Below are 25,404 nucleotides of genomic sequence, written 5' to 3' on the forward strand. Positions count from 1 at the left end.
GAGAATAGGAGTAAGGTGCCAATTATGGTGACTGAGGTGTGTGTTAAGAAACAGCCTCTCTTGGGGAGAACCTTCAAGATGGCAGAGGAGTAAGACGTGGAGATCACCTTCCTCCCCACAAATACATCAAAAATACATCGACATGTGGAACAACTCCTACAGAACACCTACTGAACGCTGGCAGAAGACCTCAGACTTCCCAAAAGGCAAGAAACTCCCTGCATACCTGGCCATGTGGCTGACAGGGTCTTGGTGCTCTGGCCAGGTGTCAGGCCTGAGCCTCTGAGGTGGAGAACCGAGATCAGGACATTGGTGCACCAGAGACCTCCTGGCCCTTAGTAATATCAGTTGGTGAGAGCTCTCCTAGAGATCTCCATCTTAACACTAAGACCCAGCTCCACTCAACGACCAGCAAGCTCCAGTGCTGGACACCCCAGGCCAAACAACTAGCAAGACAGGAACACAACCCCACCCATTAGCAGAGAGGCTGCGTAAAATCATAATAAGTTCACAGACACCCAAAAAAACACACCACCGGAAGTGGTCCTGCCCACCAGAAAGACAAGATCCAGCCTCATCTGTCAGAACACAGGCACCAGTCCCCTCCACCAGGAAGCCTAAACAACCCACTGAACTACCTTTGCCACTGGGGGCAGACACCAAAAACAGTGGGAACTACGAACCTGCAGGCTGCGAAAAGGAGACCACAAACAGTAAGTTAAGCAAAATGAGAAGACAGAGAAATACACAGCAGATGAAGGAGCAAGGTAAAAACCCACCAGACCAAACAAATGAATAGGAAATAGGCAGTCTACCTGAAAAAGAATTCAGAGTAAAGATAGTAAAGATGTTCCAAAATCTTGGAAATAGAAGGGAGAAAATACGAGAAACGTTTAACGAGGACCTAGAAGAACTAAAGAGCAAACGAACAATGATGAACAACACAATAAATGAAATGAAAAATTCTCCAGAAGGAATCAATAGCAGAATAACTGAGGCAGAAGAAAGGGTAAGTGACCTGGAAGATAAAATAGTGGAAATAACTACCGCAGAGCAGAATAAGAAAAAAGAATGAAAAGAATTGAGGACAGTCTCAGAGACCTCTGGGACAACATTAAATGCACCAACATTCGAATTATAGGGGTCCCAGAAGAAGAAGAGAAAAAGAAAGGGACTGAGAAAATATTTGAAGAGATTATAGTTGAAAACTTCCCTAATATGGGAAAGGAAATAGTCAAATCCAGGAACTGCAGACAGTCCCATACAGGATAAATCCAAGGAGAAGCATGCCAAGACACATATTAATCAAACTATCAAAAGTCAAATACAAAGAAAAAATATTAAAAGCAGCCGGGAAAAACAACAAATAGCATACAAGGGAATCCCCATAAGGTGAGCAGCTAATCTTTCAGCAGAAACTCTACAAGCCAGAAGGGTGTGACAGGACATATTTAAAGTGATGAAAGGGAAAAACCTACAACCAAGATGACTCTACCCAGTAAGGATCTCATTCAGATTTGACAGAGAAGTTAAAACCTTTACAGACAAGCAAAAGCTAAGAGAATTCAGCAACACCACACCAGCTTTACAACAAATGCTAAAGGAACTTCTTTAGGAAGGAAACACAAGAGAAGGAAAAGACCTACGATAAGAAACCCAAAACAATTAAGAAAATGGTAATAGGAGCATACATATTGATAATTACCTTAAATGTAAATGGATTAAATGCTCCAACCAAAAGACATAGACTGGCTGAATGTATACAAAAATAAGACCCATATATATGCTGCCTACAAGAGACCCCCTTTAGACCTAGGGACACATACAGACTGAAAGTGAGGGGATGGACGATGATATTCCATGCTAATGGAAATCAAAAGAAAGCTGGAGTAGCAATTCTCATATCAGACAGAATAGACTTTAAAATAAAGACTAAAACAAGAGACAAAGAAGGACACTACATAATGATCAAGGGATCAATCCAAGAAGAAGATATAACAATTGTAAATATTTATGCACCCAACATACGAGCACCTCAATACATAAGGCAAATGCTAACAGCCATAAAAGCGGAAATTGACAGTAACACAATCAAAGTAGGGGACTTTAGCACCCCACTTTCACCAATGGACAGATCATCCAAAATGAAAATAAATAAGGAAACACAAGCTTTAAATGACACATTAAACAAGATGGACTTAATTGATATTTAAAGGACATTCCATCCAAAAACAACAGAATACACTTTCTTCTCAAGTGCTCATGGAACATTCTCCAGGATAGATCATATCTTGAGTCACAAATCAAGCCTTGGTAAATTTAAGAAAATTGAAATCATATCAAGAATCTTTTCTGACCACAACACTCTAAGACTAGATATCAATTACAGGAAAAAAAAACTGTAAAAAATACAAACACATGGACGCTAAACAGTACACTACTAAATAACCAAGAGATCACTGAAGAAATTAAAGAGGAAATCAAAAAACACCTAGAAACAAATGACAATGAAAACACAACAACCCAAAACTATGGGATGTAGCAAAAGGAGTTCTAAGAGGGAAGTTTATAGCAACACAATCCTACCTCAAGAAACAAGAAACATCTCAAATAAACAACCTAACCTTGCACCTAAAGCAGTTAGAGAAAGAAGAACCAAAAAACCCCAAAGTTAGCAGAAGGAAAGAAATCATAAAGATCAGGTCAGAAATAATTGAAAAAGAAATGGAGGAAACAATAGCAAAGTTCAATAAAACTAAAAGCTGGTGCACTGTGAAGATAAACAAAGTTGATAAACCATTAGCCAGACTCATCAAGAAAAAAAGGGAAAAGACTCAGATCAATAGAATTAGAAATGGAAAAGGAGAAGTAACAACTGACACTGCAGAAATACAAAGGATCATGAGAGATTACTACAAGCAACTCTATGCCAATAAAATGGACAACCTGGAAGAAATGGACAAATTCTTAGAAAAGCACAACCTTCTGAGACTGAACCAGGAAGAAATAGAAAATATAAGCAGACCAATCACAAGCACTGAAATTGCGACTGTGATTAAAAATCTTCCAACAAACAAAAGCCCAGGACCAGATGGCTTCCCAGGCGAATTCTATCAAACATTTAGAGAAGAGTTAACACCTAGCCTTCTCAAACTCTTCCAAAAGATAGCAGAGTGAGGAACACTCCCCAACTCATTCTATGAAGCCACCACCACCCTGATACCAAAACCACACAAAGATGCCACAAAAAAAGAAAACTACAGGCCAATATTACTGATGAACATAGATGTAGAAATCCACAACAAAATACAAGCAAACAGAATCCAACAGCACAGTAAAAGGATCATACACCATGATCAAGTGGGGTTTATCCCAGAAATGCAAGGATTCTTCAATATACACAAAGCAATCAGTGTGATACACCATATTAACAAATTGAAGAATAAAAACCATTTATTAATCTCAATAGACGCAGAAAAAGCTTTCGACAAAATTCAACATCCATTTATGATAAAATCCCTCCAGAAAGTAGGAATACAGGGAACTTACCTCAACATGATAAACACCATATATGACAAACCCACAGCCAACATCGTTCTCAATGGTGACAAACTTAAACCATTTCCACTAAGATCAGGAACAAGACAAAGTTGCCCACTCTCCTCACCACTATTATTCAACATAGTTTTGGATGTTTTAGCCATAGCAATCAGAGAAGAAAAAGAAATAAAAGGAACCAAATTGGAAAAGAAGAAGTAAAGCTGTCACTGTTTGCAGATGACATGATACTGTACATAGAGAATCCTAAAGATGCTACCAGAAAACTACTAGAGCTAATCAATGAATTTGGTAAAGTAGCAGGATACAAAATTAATGCACAGAAATCTCTTGCATTCCTATACACTAACGATGAAATCTGAAAGAGAACTTAAGGAAACGCTTCCATTAACCATTGCAACAAAAAGAATAAAATACCTAGGAATAAACCTACCTAAGGAGACAAAAAGACCTATATGTAGAAAACTATAAGACACTGATGAAAAAGATTAAAGATGATACAAACAAATGGAGAGATATGCCATGTTCTTGGGTTGGAAAAATCAACATTGTGAAAATGACTCTACTGCCCAAAGCAATCTACAGATTCAATGCAATGCCTATCAAACTACGAATGGCATTTTTCACAGAACTAGAACAAAAAATTTACAATTTGTATGGAAACACAAAAGACCCCAAATAGCCAAAGCAATCTTGAGAAAGAAAAATGGAGCTGGAGGAATCAGGCTCCCTGACTTCAGACTATACTACAAAGCTACAGTCATCAAGACAGTATGGTTCTGGCACAAAAACAGAAATAGAGATCAATGGAACAGGATAGAAAGCACAGAGATAAACCCATGCACATATGGTCACCTTATCTTTTATAAAGGAGGCAAGAATATGCAATGGAGAAAAGACAGCCTCTTCAATAAGTGGTGCTGGGAAAACTGGGCAGCTACATGTAAAAGAATGAAATTAGAGCACTCACTAACACCATACACAAAAATAAACTCAGAATGGATTAAAGACCTAAATGTAAGGCCAGACACTATAAAACTCTTAGAGGAGAACATAAGCAGAACGCTGTATGACATAAATCACAGCAAGATCCTTTCTGACCCACCTCCTAGAGAAAGGGAAATAAAAACAAAAATAAACAAATGGGACCTAATGAAACTTAAAAGCTCTTGCACAGCAAAGGAAACCATCAACAAGATGAAAAGACAACCCTCAGAATGGGAGAAAATATTTGCAAATGAAGCAACTGACAAACGATTAATCTCCAGAATATACAAGCAGCTCATGCAGCTCAATATCAAAAAACAAACAACCCCATCCAAAAATGGGCAGAAGACCTAAATAGACATTTCTCCAAAGAAGATATACAGATTGCCAACAAACACACGAGAGGATGCTCAACATCACTAATCATTAGAGAAATGAAAATCAAAACTATAATGAGGTATCACCTCTCACCAGTCAGAATGGCCTCATCAAAATGTCTAAAAATAATAAATGCTGGAGAGGGTGTGGAGAAAAGGGAACGCTCTTGTGCTGTTGGTGGGAATGTAAATTGATACAGCCACTATGGAGAACAGTATAGAGGTTCCTTAAAAAAGTAAAAATAGAACTACCAAATGACCCAGCAATCCCACTACTGGGCATATACCCTGAAAAAACCATAAGTCAAAAAGTGTCATGTACCACAATGTTCATTGCAGCCTTATTTACAATAGCCAGGACATGAAAGCAACCTAAGTGTCCATCGACAGAGGAATGGATAAAGAAGATGTGGCACATATATACAATGGAATATTACTCAGCCATAAAAAGAAACGAAATTGAGTTATTTGTAGTGAGGTGGATGGACCTAGAGTCTGTCATACAGAGTGAAGTAAGTCAGAAAGAGAAAAACAAATACCGTATGCTAACACGTGTATATGGAATCTAAAAAAACAAAACAAAACAAAAACTGGTTTTTTTTTTTCTGAAGAACCTCAGGGCAGGACAGGAATAAAGACACAGATGTAGAGAATGGACTTGAGGACACAAGGAGGGGGAAGGGTAAGCTGGAACGAAGTGAGAGAGTGGCATGGACATATATACACTACCAAATGTTAAATAGATACCTAGTGGGAAGCAGCTGCATAGCACAGGGAGCTCAGCTCGGTGCTTTGTGACCACCTAGAGGGGTGGGATAGGGAGGGTGGGAGGGAGATGCAAGAGTGAGGGGATATGGGGGTATATGTATACGTGTATAGCTGATTCACTTCGTGAAACTAACACACCATTGTAAAGCAATTATACCCCAATAAAGATTTAAAAAAAAAAAAAAAAGAAAAGCCTCTCTCTCTCGTTGCCTGGCAGTTAAAGGGCAGGTGGGTTTCCAGGAGGATGCTCATTCCCTACAGAATACGATGTTTATTGCTGAAATTTTGTCTACCAAAGAAAGGTGAAGCAAGCTGTTTTTCAGGCAGGGTGTATCATACATACCAGGCAAAGGAGAGGAGTCTTGGCTCGCCTGCCCTGTAGGCTGTATTTCCAAGCCCATCAGCAGCTAGACATCAATAAATTCAGCAAGGCTGCATTATGTCTTATAATAGAAAGAGCCTGGATTTTGAGGTCAGAAAGGTAAAGGTTCAGATGTGGCTCACCATCTTTCAGTCTTTAATTTAACACACGTTCACTGAGGCTGGCTAGTTCATGGTATGGCGGCGGCAGAGGATGGGAGGAGGGTGTACAGAGATTAACCGAAGCAGTCAGTATTTTCATGATGATCATGAAAGGAGAGGAAGATCGTTAAACAAATGCATGTGAAATGCTGTGCAAGTTCGGAGATGGGGGGATATACACAGGAGATTATGGAGTGTGCCAGCTTAAGATTCTCTATCCTAGAAGGTTTCCTGAAAGAGATAATACCTGGAAATAGTCTTAAGAGATGAAGAGGATTTGGGATTGGGGATGGACAATTTAAACAGTCAGAGGCTTTATCTTCTTGGAGACTCATTTCCCTGAATATGAAATAGAGGTCACATGTATGTAACGGGGTCATTGCGGGCACTGACGTATTAGTACTTTGGAGATTGTGTTTTGCTGAATATCAGCAGCTGGGAACATTCACTTAAAAAGACTTTGATAATTGAAGGAAAAAGTGATATTTTAGTGTTACTGTACGAGTGCAGCTTTTTATAATTAGTGCGGTTAAATATTTTTATATAATTATTATCCATTTGTATTTTTGCTTTGTGAACTTCCTGCTCTTGCCCTCGGCACCTGAAAGCTCAAGCTTTAGAAGTCATTGCCATGCCTAGGAGAGTGATAGATAATACGAAATAAATGGGACAGAAGGAAGGAAGCATGAAGACTCATACCTTTAGGTGGTGAGGAGACTTATACACACGGGACCAAGTTACAGAACCGGATTTCTGTGAAATATCATGAGTTCCTAAATTGAAGAAGAATTTTGAGCTCATTTCCCCCTCACTACAAAGACAATGTTTTAACTCAAATTATCACACACTCGCACTTGAATGATCTGCGGGCTCTGCAAGTGCAAGTCCTGCTGTGGTCCTGGAGACACCAAGATGGACAAGGCACTGCCTCTGCCTTGAGGATCATATTCTGATAGAGAAGACAAATAGATGGGCAGATATTTTTAATATAGTGTCATATCTGCAAAGACAGGGCTGGGCCAGGGGCTGGAGAAAGAGTTCTTAGTGCCCACCATGGGGGTTCAGAGAGGTCTTTTTGGAGAAGGGTCAGCCTGGCCTTGCACCTCAGCCTTACAGAAGTTAGTACCAGAAATGTTTGGTTGCAAATGCTTTTCTCCAAGGTGGGATAGAATGCTGGTGAAATATTTTCCCCTGGAGGGTTGGACTCTGTTGTGAATAAGGGGCTGGGGGCATTTCACAAGGATTACTCTTCTCTTCCACCTGCCAGGGCCACAAGGGAACCTCTCTCAGCTCTGCAGTGTGAGGACCCACTAGGATTGCTGGAGCTAAAATCTGCAAAGGTGTGGTGGCCTCCCTAAGACACAGGCTACTCCCCCTCAGCCTCCACCGATTTGTCAAAATTACAATGCAAGTGTTCCCACCAGTTTCTGGCTTCAGATGCTTCTGTTCTCAGATGAGACTCTGCATTCACCTCTGTCTCCAGATCTTAGGGCCGTAGTTTCCCCGTAACCTCAGTTCTCTGATGGGTCTAACAGAAATCACTGATTCTCATGGTTCAGTTTTTTTCCTGTTGTAAAGATGGGAGTGACAACCTCTAAGTTCCCTTCAAGTTGAGCTGCAACCCAATTGTGCTATATTTGCACAGTGGAACACGTGTCCGTAATGAAAAATAAGGAACTGCTAATTCACTCATCAACACAGGATGAATCTTGAAAACTTTATGCTTATCAAAATAAGACAGACAGGAGAGAGGATGTGTTGTATGATTCCACTTGTATGAAGTTTACAAATAGGCAAAACTAACCTAGGAGGACAGAAATCAGAGGAGTGGCTGTCTCTGGGGGAGGGTCAGGAATTGAGGAAGAGAATATAAAAGAAGTTTCTGATGTGACGGAAATATTTTGTATCTTGTTTGGGGTTGGGATATTGGATATGCAAGTCCATATGTTTGTCAAAAATCATCTAACGGTACACTTAAGATATGTGCGTTTCACTTTATGTCACTCACCTTAATTAAAAAAAAAAACTTGAAAAACAGATGTCATTTGAAGTCATGGGAATATAGGAGGTCCGCTAACGAGGGAGGGTGACGAGAAGCGAGTGGGTCAGAGCCCAGGGGCTCCCCAAGGCTGAGAGGTGAGGAAGAGCAGAAAGCCTCAGGAAGGGGCCCGAGGAGAAGCAGCCCAGTCGCCTCCTCCATACAGTGATGCCAGGGCTTCTTCCAGATCCCTTATTCTCAGGGTCAGTGAAACAACGACAGTAAAACGCAGAGCGGATCCTGCTTTAACAGAGTCCTGTGTCCACATCCAATCCCACTGGTTTGTAGCTTCCCCAGGAAGTGGAAATCCGTGAATTGAGGACCGTGGGCCTCCTGGGTTGTTGTCTAAGCGAGTGTCTCCCTGTGTAGGTTACGCGGAGCCCTGGAGCACAGCTGCATTTTGCTGGGATCATGTGGGGAGGAAGATGCCCGGGAAGCGAGAAACAGCTCTAATCCGCTGCCTGGAGGACTCGGGGGTGGAGGTGTGTGAATGCGCCTGACTTACCACCAGCTCTGAGTTAGTCATCGGACCCAGTTCAGCCCCTGCCCCGTGCAAGAGTCCACTGCCTGATACACAGGAAGGGTAAGTGACTCTGCTGAATAAGAGAAAAGCAGAATGTGAATTCTATTCATAATCATTAATGGTGAGCCTCGTGGAAATGTATGTTTTGTGTTGAGATATTAAGTAATGGTAATGATAAATCTATATTATACAACTCATAAATTATAGGTAGTAGCTAGGTAGATGGATGGATAGGTAGGTAGATAGATAGAGATTGAGGGTGAGAGAGCATGCTGAAATAGTTTTTACTTTTGGAGTGCAATCAAATATAGTCCAAAAGGAGACCGTTACCATAGTGAATGGGTTGGAGAGAGGTTAAGGCTTGAGTGAGGTGAGGTGCTGTCGGTTCCTCCAGGTGAGGCACTTGAAATGGAAATGAAGATAACGGTGAAGTTTCAAAGAATGTTAAGGAGGTTGACTCATGAGAGCAAATTACAGGGAAATGTGACAAACGGCAGCTCTTTTGTAGAAACCAGACTGTGAGTCTAGATAGAAGGTACAGACTAAGGCAAAAATCTTATCTGTGAGCAGATAGAGGGTTAGCTGATCACAGACAGAATCTATGTGTTAAGACTGGTCAGCAAGGATCCTTTGGCTGTCCGAGGTGAGATGCATGGACCAAAGATTCTGGGGAGGAAGAGGGGGAGTTTTGAGTGGTCACCCTGGACCACGTGGAGAGAACCTTTTCAGAGGATCATCAACTCCCTGATAAGAGCATTGATGAGGGTTATATTGCTTCCTCTGATTAGCTTCCAGGGGAAAAGAAGACAAAGTACAGTTTGGGGGAAGAAAAGTTTTATTTTGTAGAGGGGAAACAAACCCAGTCCTCAACGAGAGGAGCCTGACACAGGTAAGAAAAGAAATGGGCAAGACACAGAAATAACTTATAGTGATGCTTGAAAAAACAAGAGAAAATCCAAGTGTAGAATAGTTACAAGCAAAGTAGGGAACAGAATCCACACATGGAACAAAGAGAATCCCAGTTGTATACATTTCAAAGGTACGAATGAGTGGAGCCTGCAGACGAGCTGATACATGGAAGAAAGATGAAAGGAAGTACACCTGGACCTGAGCAGAAAGTCTGAGGTTTGGGAGTGCCCAGGATAAGGCATTATCCTGTACTTCCCTCTCTACACGCTAAGGATGAACCTCAGCTGCTCTCTTTAAACAAGGATTGACTATGAATACAATTCACTTTAGCCGCTGTTTATCCATTGCCTACTAGATGCAATGCATTGTACTTAGGGCTATGGGAACTAAGATGAATAAAGCATGGAGTCTGCTCTCTAAGAGCCCACAGCTGAGCTGGGGGACACATGTAAACAAGTGGCTCTAACAAGAACAGAAAATAAAATGACAGCTAAATAGAGCGCCCAGCAGCCCACTGTGAGCAATCCCTCAGGAGGAAATCTGTAATTCCAGCTGGGTGTGTTGGGGAAAATTCCCGGAAGGAGCTGTTGCTTGACCCATGTTAGGAAGGTTTTATCTGGAAGGAGGGAATGGGGTGGAATGTGGGCAGAGGAAACACCGTGAACAGAGGCAGGAAGGCAGGAAACTATGGGGTGTGCTCAACACGGCCGTCGGTTACTGTGCTTTGTCCTCAAGGTCATCCCCAATGACAGTGTCAGGAGGAATCTTTCCTCCTCCGCCTGCAACAGCACTTTCTTCCATAAGGCATCTCTCCCCAATATTAACATGCTCCGTTGACTTGTCTTCTGCATCTCACTCAGAATTTTTGCTTCTGGGGGCAAGGACCAGGCTCCACTCACCCCTTTATTCTCTAACTGGCGTAGTTCCCGGCACAAGGCTGGTGCTCAAGGACTCTAAGGAAGACCATGACAGAGTTGATCTTGCATTCAGTAGGCAATTATGAAACAGCAAAGGTTTTGCATATTTTTGAAAGACGTCTTGAACAATTTGGTACCACTTCTATGAGAGAGGAAGTGGAAGAGGTATAGGATGAGTTGTCTAGAGGAGAGGGCAGTGATGGTGTCTCTGGGGTGAGGAGTGGTGAGACGGTGTGTCACTTATCGCTAGGGTTAATCATAGAGAACTCATGAAGGTGAGCCAACCTGAGAGCAGAATGGAATTTTGCTTGGATTTCTTGATCAGAGTAAGCCAAAACCAGTTTACCTTAATAACTGGTGATCTTTCTTTTCAACACGATTGAGCACATCCTCATAGGTGATGAATCTGCATATGTAATATTTTCCCCGTCACTTATTGTCAGATGTGCTTCACTTTTGCAAGCAGCTCTTTTCTTTTCTGGGTTAGTTTCCACCTCGAGCAGTGGTGATACCCAAACACTCACCTCCAAGAAGAAGCATCCCACCGTATCTTCATCTCTGTCAGAACTCCCTTTACACTTTGTGTCTGTAACACGTTCTCTGGAAATGGTCTGGAAGGGAAAGGAGAGATCACTGGGCTAAATGTTCATTTTAAGAAAATTGGAATATAGTTGATTTACAATGTTGTGTTAGTTTCAAGTGTACAGCAAAGTGATTCAGTGATTTCAAGTGTACAGCAAAGTGATTTCAAAGTGATTTCAAGTGTACAGCAAAGTGATCTATATGTATAGATATATACATACATATATATATTTTTTTCAGATTCTTTTCCCTTGTAGGTTATTACAAAATATTGAGTATAGTTCCCTGTGCTGTACAGTAGGTCCTTGCTGGTTATCTATTTTATATCTAATAGTGTGTATGTGTTAATCCTAAACTCCTAATTTATCCTCCTCCCTCTTTTCCCTTTGGTAACTGTAAGTTTGTTTTCTATGTCTGTGGGTCTATTTCTGTTTTATATATAAGTTCATTTGTATCATTTTTTTAGATTCTACATATAAGCCATGTTACATGACACTTGTCTTTCTCTGACTTACTTCACTTAGTATGTAATCTCTAGGTCCATCCATGTTGCTGCAGATGGCATTATTCCATTCTTTTTTTATACAATGGAATATTACTCAGCTATAAATGTTCATTTCACAGTAGCAAAATGAGACTTTGACTTTTTAATTAACTTGCCTAAAATCCCACAGGCTGTTAACAGCAGAGCTGAGCATAAAGATGCAAGTGAACAGACCCAGCCATTCAAAACTTAGTCAACCCAGTGGGTCTTCACTAAATGACGATGACAATGGTGTTCAATTAGATCAAGGTATAATTTGGTGTCATCCACCATCAGAAAGAAGGCTCCGAGCAGATGATTTTTTTTTATGTGATGGATTGTATATATGTTTATCAGTCGCACAATGTGCAAGAAGAAGGAAGAGAGGAACTGACATTTTCAACCACCTGTTTTATTTCATACATTATGTCAGGAAAGTTACAGGCATCATTTTATTCTTGCAGCCAGCCTGTGAATTAGACATTATTCCCGTTTCCAAATGAAGCGAATACTTAGAAACAGTAATCAACTTCCCCTGGGTCACACTAGCAAGTAATGGGGGCAAACTCAGCTTTGTCAGATCCCCTAAACCTCTGCCTCTCAGATCACAGATTCTTTGAGGTGTCATACAGGTGTTAAATCATAATCCCGCCTCACAAGAGTCCTAAAGAAGTCTTGAGAGAGGAGTCGCTGGCTCTGACAGGTTATGGGTGTGTGTTGAAGGTTGGTCCCGCCTTCTGCCATTCCCATACTCCCTTCTGGGATGTGAAGCTCGCATTGCCTCTGTCAGTGTATATCAAACGTGGGCTTTCTCCTAACTGGGCTGATGCCCCAAGAATGTAAAATTCTTCTTCTCGGAATGGTGTAGAAAGTTCAAACTGCACGTTTTGTGGCTGCGTCTTTTTGCCGTCTTTCAAAGGTTCTAGGTCTGTTGCTGTTTGTGACACTGCAGCTCTGCACGGATGCTGGGGAGGTCGTATTTTTTTGTTTTTGCCGCGATGCCTTCAGCAGCTGCCTCTGTTGAAGCCACAATCTGCCTCCTCCTCCGAGCTGACGAAGTGTGAAAAGTTTTTCAATATCCCTGGCCTTTGAGGTAAAAGAATTTCTCTCAGTCAGGGCAACCCGTTACTGTCCCAGTACCCAACCGCTGTTCCCCATGACGGCCATTCTGGGTCACTTTCTCCCTGGCACATCCCAAGTCTCCCTGGCACATTTGGGTTTTGAAGTATATATATGGGTTTTCAAAGAACCTCAGGCATAAATATTTCTGCCGGAAAATAGGAATGATTTCATGAGTGTGAAAGTAGTTTATAAATGAAGCGGATGGTATCAAGTTGCCATTGCTCTGGAGGACAGGGAGTCAGGTCATTTACACTTCCCTGCAAATGTTGTTCTGTTATAGTGCACTGCTGGGCTACATTACTTTTCTTTGAGCCTTTTAATGTATTTTTGGGAGAGGGCTGGTCAGTGAAATGACGGATGGTGAGTTCTTGCAGAAAGGGAGGCTTGCCCTGGGAAAGAGGTGCTCGCCACTTCTGAATTCAGACTGTAAACGGCAGCGGGCATTTGACTGCTAAGGCTTCTGGTCACATCTGGCAGCGTGATGCGTGAGACCCCAAGCTGCAATAAAAGGAAAGTAGATTGCAGCTCGCCTGGTCACCTGAGGTTGATAGTGGAGCTTGGCAAGGGGGTGGGGCGAGAGCAGCCAGGGGTCTGGGAATGGTGCCAGGAACAGAAGCAGTGGTCACCTGCTGAAACGAGGAATGGGACCCGTTTGCTTTTCTTCTATAAAAATAGAAATTGACCTGAGAACTGCATTCCAGAGCACCGGAGTGAAATCAGGAGGCATCACAGCAAACACCTCAATTTGCTTGTTTGCCAGTAGGGTTTCACTGAGTATTCACATCTTCAAGAGGTGACTTGGGGATGATGGGGGTAAAGAGAACACCGACAGAAGGGTCTCCAAGTCCCACCATCTGTGGACTGAGCAAGGGGCTCGTATCTATTTTCTACATTGTGGCTCCAAGGAAGGTTTTGCTTCATCTGAAAAATGGTTACTGCTTCTGAAGACAGTTTGAAAACTACCAATTTTGTCCAGAATACCTAGAGCAGCTTTGAGACCCTGCAGACACTTCCTGAACCTACAAAAAGCATTAGATAACTAATGAGGACCGACTGTATAGCACACGGAACTCTACTCAGTGCTCTGTGGTGACCTCAATGGGAAGGAAATCCAAAAAAGAGGGGTTATATGTATACGTATAGCTGATTCACTTTGCTGTACCGTCGAAGCTAACACAACACTGTAAAGCAGCTATACTCCAATAAAAATTAATTAAAACAAACAAAAAAGTTAAGCATGAAAAGATTAAAACTGGGATTCAAAATAAAATAACATTTTTCAGTTAAAAAAAAAAAAAAGACATCCAGTAGAAGGGGTGCTAGAGTGATAGGGTCTGTCTTAGGTCAGTTTCTTCCAAGAAAGACACTTCAAGCCAAGGATCTGAGTGCAAGGGATTTTCGAAGGAGAGCCGACAAGTAAAAGCATTGGTGGAGGGTGGAGGGTGCAAGATAGGGAAGGGGTAGGAGGGAGGCAAGGCTGAAATTTCAGGAGGAGTCCCGGCCTCGGCCTGATCCCACAGGGAGCTCTGGAGCAGAAGAGGAGGCGGCGTGACCTCCCGTCTGAGAATGAGGAGGGTCGTCGTGTGGCCGTGGGAAGGCTCCTTGGCCGCTCAGGACAGGTTCCCTCTCCTGCAGAGCAGGGGGACTGGGCGGCATGACCTCTGAGGCCCCTGGGAGCCCTCGCTTCCTTTGACCTTGGGGCAGCAGCGTGCCATTCATCTCTTGTTCAGACTCCAGCTTTATATCATCACTTACTGTACAGAACTCATCTCAGACTTTGCAGTGTATAAGGTGCAGTTCTGGGCACTGTGGAAATAAGAAAGGTGATGGGGGTAGAACAACCATTTACACTGAGATTTCACATCTGTTTGTTCATTTAATCCTCACAACAGCTTGCAAGGTAGGCAACTCCCCTCATGCTCCCCGTCTGGCTGGCGGCACCAGCTTGGGGCAAAAACACATTGATGTTTCTTAAGTTTTTTGAGTCATTGCTCTAGGATTTAACTACCAGATTTGAAGAATTGGTGTCTTCCTCTCAAGGTCTCCCTGTGCTCTAATTTGCTAAAAGTTCTAAAATTCACAAAGCACATTTCACTTTGTCTTCACCACATCTCTGTTGATGAGGTGCCCAAGGAATAGGGCCTGGAATGTGGACATTTTGGGGTCATGGATAACATTTGCTTCCTACAGTTGGGGAGCATTAATTATCTGTCGGAAAATTACTACTGAAGCTCTTTGGTTTCATATCAGGAAAACCCACCACCTATTGTTCTGCTGAACGGAGCACTTGGCCTTTTTTTTTTTTTTGCGGTACGCGCGGGCCTCTCACTGTTGTGGCCTCTCCCATTGCGGAGCACAGGCTCCGGACGCGCAGGCTCAGCGGCCATGGCTCACGGGGCCCAGCCGCTCCGCGGCATGTGGGATCTTCCCAGACCGGGACACGAACCCGTGTCCCCTGCATTGGCAGGCGGACTCTCAACCACTGCACCACCAGGGAAGCACCACTTGGCCTTTTGATGTAAGTTGAGCGTGTCTTTCTCCTGACCCAGCCCTTGGAGAATTACTCCTCCTAAATGTGGATTTGTGCTGGACTCTTGGTGTTCTCAACCTGCTCTATTTAAGTTGAGAAACAAATGGCAACAACGACGACTGCCCTGTCTGTCCTGGGCAATCAGATTCCATCCCGTAGGTGGAAGGAAGAACAGGGCGTGTCCTGAAGAAATGGGTGCTCCCTGCTTTCTCACATTCTGGGTCAGAAAAGAAGCCAGCCTGAGCCAGATGTGGGCAGGGAGCTGGAGGGGACCTTCTTTCTGTGCACCAAGGAACGACTGTCTGGTCTCTGAAGGAGAGATTGGTAGGGGGGTCTCATCAATGAGGGTTGGATGCCTCCTCCACCAGGAAGGCTGCCAGCTGTGAAATGAAATCCCAAGTTTGAGTTAACAGTTGTGTGAGACCCAGGAACAACCTCGGGAGAAACATACGCCACTCGTTGCTTTCTTGTTTGCTATTCCTCTAGCATGGAGTAAGGTTTGCCAAACCCCAGGCAATGTTAGAAACCGGCGGGGTAGCGGGTGCGGAGAAGTGAACAGAGAAGATTGTGCCCAAGCTTAGAACAAACCAGGATACTTTCTGTAAAAGAAATTGTGGAGTAATGACAACTTGGACCGTGAATGGCTGGAGAAAGAAGAAATATCTGCAACCAGAGCGGGTTAGTAGAACCATTAAGCAATGCTTGGAGAGCCATAGTCATTTCGGAGAGGGGGCAGCCCCAGGAGAAAGACCGGATGCTCTGTCGATTCACAGTCATGGGGGTGGCAGTTTCCCTAACTTGAATATTAAAGGAAATATGTCTTTGATGTCTTTCCCAGGATAGTGAAGTGGAACAAAGCAATAATATTTTTGAGTTAGGAGTAACAGTGACACTTATTACATGCCATATGTTTTGTTTTACATTTATTAGCTCATTTAATCATCATAATAATCCTATGGGGAAACTGAGGCACAGAGAAGTTAAATGATCTGCTGAGATCTGCAAGTGATCAAGGTGGGCATCAGTTGCATATACAGCTATTTTCTCCTTCTGTATAATAGTTGAGGATTCTGAGTCCTCTAACCCATTTGATAAATTACCAGAGGCGAGCTGGGATTCGAGGCCTGATTGTGTCTTCAGATCTGTGCTCTTTTCTCTCCTTCTGCATCGTGAAAGGAATGAACGGAATCAGGTCCTTCTATTCTGTCCTGTGTCCACTTTGTTGTTGGGGACTTTTCTGTCTTGTCTACACGTCCTAGTCCCTATGGCTTCTAAATCCATAGGATTTAAACCACACACATATATACACACGTGTTTCCGCATGCACGCAAACTCACACACATACAAACATAGATACGCACATATGCACTCACATATGTGCCCACCCATGCATAGACACATGCACATACACATAGACAGATGCATATATTCAAATACATGCACACACATGTGCCCACACTTATGTGCCCACACATGCATACACACAGATGCACATACACACATACACACGCCCACACATGCGTATACACACAGAAACACATCTCCTTTCATTGCTGAAATAGCACTACTCAGGCAGTGACAGGGAAGGTAGGCTGATTCACACTGTGGCTGACTTTGTTGGTTTTAGAGGATTTTGAAAAGTTTGAAAGGATATTGTTGGTGGCAAATAGACATTTAAAAAATGTCAGGTCACCCTCAGAATGGACGCTCCTCCCGTAATAGACTTACGTTGGCCGCTTAACTGCCACACCACCTCCTACAGACGGGCCCCCGCTCCTTGTCTAGACATTTCAGACGGCTGAGAAGGGTGGCTCTCTCCTACAGAGACAGTGCTCCAGAGACAGCGCTCATGGAGATTACATGGAATTAGGTGATGGGCAGAGGGAGACGCTTCGTTACACAGAGATCAGACAATCTACTGAATAAACTGTGGGGCTGGCGTGTACCGGGGAAGGGAGTAGACGTGGATTTGGACCTCTGTTCTGTGCTGGCTGTGCAGCCTTCGCGTCTTTGACCTTGAGTGTCCTTGCCTAAGACGCATGGGGTCAGACTCCTAATTTCTGCGGATGGTGTGAGGGTTGGTGGTGCTCATTGTTGGGTCTAACCCAGTGCAGAGGGCATAGTCGGAGCTCAAAAAATAGCTATAGTTACCACGATTTCTGCTTTCAAAAATTGAATAAAATGATCAACATGCTCTTGACAGTATTTGCCAAGTATCTGAGGACTGAAGGATTCCTGTGATCTCCTAAAAGATGCCCTGGTTCTTCCCAGGTTTCAATCCAACCAGCCTCCACTGAGTACTTATGACGTGAACAGACATAATGTGAGTCCCATCTCCCAGCAACATGGAGCAGTCGATGCCCCCATTATGCACAAGGAACCTCCCATCTCTTGCTCCCGTGCTGCTGTGTGGTGGAACTTGGTCCTCTGGCCTCCCTTGTCCCTACCAGGCGCCAGATGGCTCAGCAGAGCCCTGGCAGGAGCATCAGAACTTGGTTGGATTTCCACTTACCCCCTTGGTGGTGGAGGAGGAACATTGAGGACGTAGGATTAACAGCCAGTTTGAGTTTGGGGCGGAGGTTCTTGACCCTGGCTGCATATGAACATCGCTTGGGGAGTCCTTAAGACCCCCAACACCCCCAAAACAAAATCCCATTCCAACTTAATCCGAATTTCTGGAAATGGCATCAGAGTGGCAGGGAAGGTAAAGCTCCTGGTGCTTCCCATGCTCCCAAGCTCGAGAACCGTGGGTCTGGAACCTGCAGATTCCACACACCACCATCAAGGCTACATTCCTCTATCCCACTGCTTCCCGACTTGCGTGATCAGGAGAATCCCCTAAGGTGTTTGTTTGTTAAGGGTCCCCCAGGCCTCTTCCTGTAGATTATAGTTCTTTCCATCTGGGGTGGCCCCTGAAACTTAGAGATTTAAAAAAAAAAAAAAAATGTATTTATTTTTTTATTTTTGGCTGCATTGAGTCTTTGTCGCTGCGTGCGGGCTTTCTCTAGTTGCGGCGAGCGGGGGCCACTCTTCGTTTCGGTGCGCGGGCTTGTCATTGCGGTGGCTTCTCTTGTTGCGGAGCACAGGCTCTAGGCACGCGGGCTTCAGTAGTTGTGGCTCGCAGGCTCTAGAGTGCAGGCTCAGTAGTTGTGGCACACGGGTTTAGTTGCTCTGCGGCATGTGGGATCTCCCCAGACCAGGGCTTGAACCCGTGTCCCCTGCATTGGCAGGCATATTCTTAACCACTGTGCCACCAGGGACGACCCCGTCATCTGGAAGCTGGCAAAGACTCAGGGGAACGTGTTTGCCACTGACGCCATTCTGCCCACACTGACGAGCTGCACCCGCTCTGTGTATTCCTGGGACATGGTTGTCCAGAGAGTCGGGTCCAAGCTCTTCTTTGACAAGAGGGACAAAACTGTGACTTCGACCTCCTGACAGTGAGTGAGGCAGCCAACGAGTCCCCTCAAGATGAAGGTAACTCCTTCAACTCGCCCCGCAACCTGGCCATGGAAGCAAACCTACATCAACCACCACTTCTGCCCACAGTACTTGAGGATGGGGAAGGAAAGTTACAACTTCCCCACCCCAAACCCGTTTGCGGAGGACGACATGGATAAGAATGGGGTCGCCTCTGTGGCACGCCGTTACCACAGGTGGAAGCTCGGAGTTGACACTGACCTCATCGTCCACTGTGAGCACGATGGCGTCATGACCGGCGCCAGTGGGGTTGTGTCCTTCATCAACATCAAGACCCTCAACGAGTGGGACTCCAGGCACCCTAATGGCGTTGACTGGCGTCAGAAGCTGGATTTTCAGTGAGGGGCCGTCATTGCCGCCGAGCTGAAGAACAACAGTTACAAGTTGGCCCGCTGGACCTGCTGTGCTTTGCTGGCCGGATCCGAGTACCTCAAGCTTGGTTATGCGTCCTGGTACTACGTGAAAGACTCCTCATGCCACGTCATCCTGGGCGCCCAGCAGTTCAAGCCCAATGAGTTTGCCAGCCAGATCAACCCGAACGTGGAGACCACCTGGGGCATCCTGTGCTGCGTCATCGACACCTGCATGAAGCTGGAGGAGGGCAAGTACCTCAGCCTCAGGGACCCAGCAAGCAGGTCGTCCGTGTCTATAGCCTGCCCGACGGCACCTTCAGCTGGGATGAGGACGACGAGGAGGAGGAGGAGGAGGAGGAGGAAGAAACCTAAACCAGACAGTGAGGTGGAGCTGGGGTCTGGGATTCTGCCGAGCCGGGGAGGGCCTTGGATACCTGGTGGAATGTTTGTCTGATTGCCGCTCTCTGCAGCTTGTCAGTTGGAATAAAGGATAAGTCTATTTCGTCTCTTAAAAAAAAAACAGAGGGCTTCCCTGGTGGCGCAGTGGTTGAGAGTCCGCCTGCCGATGCAGGGGACACGGGTTCGTGCCCCGGTCCGGGAGGATCCCACATGCCGCGGAGAGGCTGGGCCCGTGAGCCATGGCCGCTGAGCCTGCGCGTCCGGAGCCTGTGCTCCGCAATGGGAGAGGCCACAACAGTGAGAGGCCCGCGTACCACAAAAAAAAAAAAAAAAAAAAAAAAAAAAAGAGAGAGAGAGAGAAAGTTTCAGTCCCTGAGACTTGGAGATTTTAACATTCTGAACTCAGGTGATTCTCACTGTGTCAAACTGGGAAACTCAGCATTTTGCTGAAGGCTTTGGCTCCATTTTTTTTGTTTTGTTTTTTGTGTTTTATTGGCTTTGGCTCCATTTTAACAGCAAATACTCGTGGAGGCGATGGTGAGTTGTCGTTACTGACAGTTTACATAGTGGCTTAAGTAAGAGGATCACAGATGGTCTTTCTAGAAGGATCACCTAGTCCTGTACTCTGATTGGTATGTGAGGAAACTGAGGCTTAGAGGGAGGTGATTTCTCCAGGTCACACACCCCGTTGGCTCCGGAGGAAGCAGAGAAGCCAGACTTCTGTCTCCCCTCTGTTCTCCCTCCTCTGGGGCCGGACCCGCCCTGCAAACTCGAAATCACCAGGCAGCCAGAGTGGTCAGTGTTTCCAAGCAGGTGGCCAAAATTGCTTTCCCTTTAGCAACAGATCCTTATGACGAGGTGGTCGGTGCTAAACGAGGTCCCCGGAGGAGCATAAAGCAGGGTTCCCCTCAGGGCCACCCCCGCTGGCCAAGGCTAATCCATTTTAGTGGACAGCTACCCTCTGCTCAGGCACCCAGAAACCTTCATCTTCATTATTAACTCATTCATCACCATAAGCAGCAGCAGCGTTGCAAATCCCCAAGGAGAAAGCCAACCGGCAATGCAAATGCTGATGCTGGTTTGCGTGTCCTTTAATAAATGCAGTTTTCAGGCAGCCTCATGGCTAATTGTTAGCACAGGAACTTAGGGATTGTCCACCAGGCTGCCACGTGGAATGCTCACAGTTGCTCTACAAGGAAGGAAAACTCAGGATAATTTGTGCCTTTTGACGAGGAAGAATGAGGCATGGGGTGAGGGGCTGTGGGTGAGAGCGCGAGAAGTGTCTCGACTGGATCGGCAAAGAAGAATCCAAGTGTTAGCGCTGATGCTTTTAGCTTTGTAACGTGGGAAAGTCACTTCCTGTCTCGGGACCTCAGTTTCCTCATTTTGAAAAACTAGTCTATTTGACGCACCTCCTAGCGGTGACTCGTGAGGATGGACCAGTCCGTGAGGTGAAAGCAGAAAGGCTAGACCAAGACCAGGTCCGCCTACGTGCAGATTTGTAACTTGGTGCCCAGTCCAAGTTGATATTTATTGAATATATGCTTCACAATCATGAAGCAATAGAGTTGCTTACTACTACTACTACTCATTCTTCTTATTGTTGAGCAATATTGGCAAAAGGCTGAGTCTTGTATCCAGGAAAGGTGGAGAAGGAGGCCAGCCTACCAGGTGCTGCACTCAGACTGTCTGGCTCAGGCACTGAAAATTCAGCCCAACCCGACTTGCACTCTCTACAGGGACCTGATTTTATTCTCCTGGGAAGACTATTTAGTGGCCATCTGGGGTTTCAGGATCTCTGGGGAGGGTTCACCCTCTATTGGTCCCCTAAATGCCGTATCAAAATACCTCTCTCAGGGCTTCCCTGGTGGTGCAGTGGTTGAGAATCTGCCTGCCAATGCAGGGGACACGGGTTCGAGCCCTGGTATGGGAGGATCCCACATGCCGCAGAGCATCTAGGCCCGTGAGCCACAGCTACTGAAGCCCACGTGCCTAGAGTCCGTGCTCCGCAACAAGAGAGGCCGTGATAGTGAGAGGCCCGCCACGTGATGAAGAGCGGCCCCCGCTCGCTGCAACTAGAGAAAGCCCTCGCACAGAAATGAAAACCCAACACAGCCAAAAATAAATTAATTAATTAATTAAAAAAAAAATACCTCTTTCCCCAGCATGTTGATAAACAGTGTATTAACAGTGACAGTCACTGCCCCTGTAGATTGTTACCAGGCACTGACTGGCCGGCTCAGCCCTTAATAAGAGCCCAGGCATTCAGTATGTGTAATTCTCTGTCCGCTTCACTTGCATGCTGTCAACGGAGGTGATCAGTTAACACGGAGTCCCTTGCCACGGACACCGCATTCTTCTGTTTCACACACTTATACCTACGGTGCTCTTCCTCCCACTTCTCGGGGTGAGGTTTGGGATCATCCTTGGAAACCCAACCCAGGCATCTTTTCCCCTGAAAATCTCTCAGTCTCCTCTCCCCAAGAAGCTGCTGCCTGCCCCCCCAAACTCTTGGGTACCCTAAACATACTTCTATTCAGTACTTTCGACGTCGATGACAAGTAGCTCTGACTTACGCTGTCCTAATTGACAAGTGTGCTGCTTGTCAACGTTGCCTCAGCCAGCGCCTGCACATAGCGTGTGCAAAATGACATGTTTTTGTAGTGGATAAGTGTGTGTGTGTGTGTGTGTGTGCGTCAGTGTATTTTTTGCTCTCAATCTCTGTACATTTGTTTAATTGTTCTACCACATGGCGATTAGGTAACGTGACTTTTGCCTTTAGGGTAGCCTTTTTTCCCCCTGTTTTGAGGATTTTTTTTTTTTTTTGCATGTTGACATCAAAGCTTCATAAGGATAAGAAATTAAACTTTTCATAAGCACAACCAGACTAACGGGTGGGTAGTACAGGGTGGCTGCTATTCCATTAACACAAAGCAGAGCCCTTTGGCTGGGTGGGCTGGGGTCAGGCAGCCATCTGGCTCTTCCACAGTCCCTTTCTCTTTTTCCTTTAGTATCTATTGATAGCCATTCATATAAGTAAAGTATTCTACTTTTGAACTGGGGAAGAATGAGAAGTTTAGGTTGTGGAGAAGTAAGGTAAAGGGGGGAGGAGAAGACAGAGAAGCCTCCCTGCCTTTGCTCATTGCTCTTCCCACAACAAATACTGTTACTCTTGCCTACGCCTGTTCTAAATTATATACAACGTTATGATGGCAGTTTTATTCTTCACTTCTGTATCATCAGTGTCTGTAATGTGGCATGCATTTAACAAATATTAATGAAGTAAAAAAGGATTTCCTTTTCCCCCAGTGTTTATTTTTGCCTCGCTTAATGCCAGCGTTATGTATTATGGGGGTGGGGCACAGTCGGTAGAGCACCCCCTAAGATCTTTCTAGATCTCTCCGTTCAACATGGAGTTGAATGTCGCTTACAGAACAGTCATTGGTTCATGGCTAATTCATGATATTTATCTAATCACAGAGTGAGCCTATCGGCAGGAGGGGCGGTCAGCGTTGCAGACAAGTGTCAAGGAGCCCCCGCCTCTACTTACGCTGATTCCACGCTCTGTCACAATGACCTCGGCAGGCATTGACTTTGGTCACCCAGGATCCTTGATTCCAGTGGAGTGGGTGGGGCTTGACTCCCTAGCTCTGGGGCCCAAGCACAGCTGGGCAGTACTTTTCCCTGGTCACTTTGTCAGACTCAAGGATGAGCACATGATACAGTCAGAGACAACAAAATTTTGCATAGATTTCTGGAAAAGGAAATCACTGTTTATCTGCAGGACTTCATTTGAGAGCTTGCCAGATCTGAAGCTGCCGTCGCCTTCCTGTGTCTACAGGGGAGCCCTTGTCAGAGGAAGGGACCGACCGACGTGGAGGGTGGCAGGGCTGAGAGGTGAAGAGAAGGTGACCCGGTCCTAGGAGTCCCTGGATCACGCCATTCCTGAAACTAATCTTTTGGAGAATCAGTTACATGACACACTCACTTAAGTCATTTTGGCTCAGGATTTCTGCCATTTGCAACTGAAAGAGTCTTGGGTCATAAATCTTATTATTATAGTGGCTTGCCCTGTATCTCAAGAATGTCCTGGGTAAGAAACATAAGGATTCTGTTTGCTAAAATGCAGTCTTTACTGTGACTTAATACGTTGTTATTCTCCTGCAAAAAAAAGGTACATAAACACATACGCACACACATACATGCACACGTGTGTGTATGTGTGCACGTGTAGCTGGTCTCCGATGCCAGATGCACTAGAATCATTATTTTAAACTTCAATTTGCCGTACTGAGCATCGTCTATATTGGTATGAAAGTTTTTTGGACATTATTTGTGAAGCCCGAGTTCTAGTTCATAAGGTCTTGTGCTTTGGCTTAAAGATGTGCGTTTTCAAACTCCTCTACGCTCAAGGAATCCAGTTCATGTTTTCTTCCTTCTGAATGGTCAGCGAATAGCCATGTTGGCAGAAGTATCTTCCATAAATTCAGTCTGCTTGATACTATAACATCTGTATGAAAGATGAAAAATCACCTGAGCTTTCGAATGATGGTCTTTATGATGCCAAGGACCCAGAGGTGCTATTGCACATCTGAAGCAGGATGACTGGATTTTCTCCCTTTCAACCTGACTGTTTGACACTTTAAAAATCGTCCCCAAATCCCAGAAGTGAGATGGGCAGGCTCCCCCACTTCTCTTCTTGCTCCAAGAGATGTTGTGGGTGGGCTTTTTCCATTATTTAAATTCCTTCATGGAGTCCAACTGAGCCCAGAAACTGTCAAGCTAAAATATTGTAAGCAGAACTGGTCTCACACTTCTTTCCTCTTGTTTAATGAAAAGCTTCAGAAGTTGAAGATTTGTAACTATTTCCCAACCTAGAAAATTCAAATATGTTCTTCGGCGTTGGATTTTCATCGTTGGTGTTGCTATTGAGCTCACGCCAAAACACTTTTAACTGATTAAGGTTGTATTGCTGGCACTTATAACATTTTCCAAAACATGTATTTGACAACTCTTGTGGCCAGGCACTGTGCTAGGTTCCTCAAAGATGAATAAGTAAAGGTCCTTGCTCTCAAAGAACTCACCAGACTGGGGCTATTCAAAAATTAGTTCCATAGGATGTAGGATGAACTAAGTGCTTAAAAGAGGCACACGCCAAGGGTGTGGGAGCTCGGGGGAAGAGGCACAAATTCCACCTGGTAAAATCAAGAGGGGCTTCTCAAAGTTAAGTCCTAAAGGATTTCAGAGAATAGGAGAAGTAAGGAAAGTTGAAAATCTAGGGGATGCCATAAGCAAGGCTTCAGGACGTAAAAACAGATTGTGGGTAGAAGGATGAGAGGACAATACACCCAGATGATCCTAAAGTACATATCAAATAAGAACAGCTTAGAGCAAACATTTCCCCAGTCCGGGTATATGTGAGTTTTGGGAGGTGTGGATGCAGGAGAAGGAGGAAGCATCTCTGGACCTTCCCTAAGGCTCCATCCTCCCCTCCCCACCAACCTGTGACACTTGTGCACTTGCCCATAGACACTTGTGTGGTTCCCTGGATATTCCCTGTGCTTTCATGCCTTCAGGTTCTGTCCATTCCTCTCTGCCTGCAGTGTCGTCTTCTTCTACTCCTTCCACCTGGTTGACGTACTCTTATCACTCTTACCAGGTCAAGATTGAGTTCTCGGAAACTTATTTTTCTACAAGCAATTGTATACCCCTCTTGCTCTGTGTTTTCATGAATCTATTTATATTAGGATCCTTCCGGATGTAAGTGACAGAAACCTGGCTCAAATTTGTATAGTCAGAAGGAGGAAAATGTTGGC

At 44.7% G+C, this 25,404-nt stretch overlaps 1 pseudogene; it reads left to right on the forward strand.

The window, feature by feature from the left end:
- Positions 1–19,693, forward strand: part of LOC113633692 (eukaryotic translation initiation factor 3 subunit D-like) — a 90,225-nt pseudogene extending 70,532 nt beyond the window's left edge.
- The last annotated feature ends 5,711 nt before the right edge of the window (positions 19,694–25,404 follow it).

This window comes from Aethalodelphis obliquidens, unplaced genomic scaffold (assembly GCF_003676395.1).
Source record: "Aethalodelphis obliquidens isolate GAN/ISIS:26980383/991018 unplaced genomic scaffold, ASM367639v1 scaffold41, whole genome shotgun sequence".
NCBI lineage: Eukaryota > Metazoa > Chordata > Mammalia > Artiodactyla > Delphinidae > Aethalodelphis > Aethalodelphis obliquidens.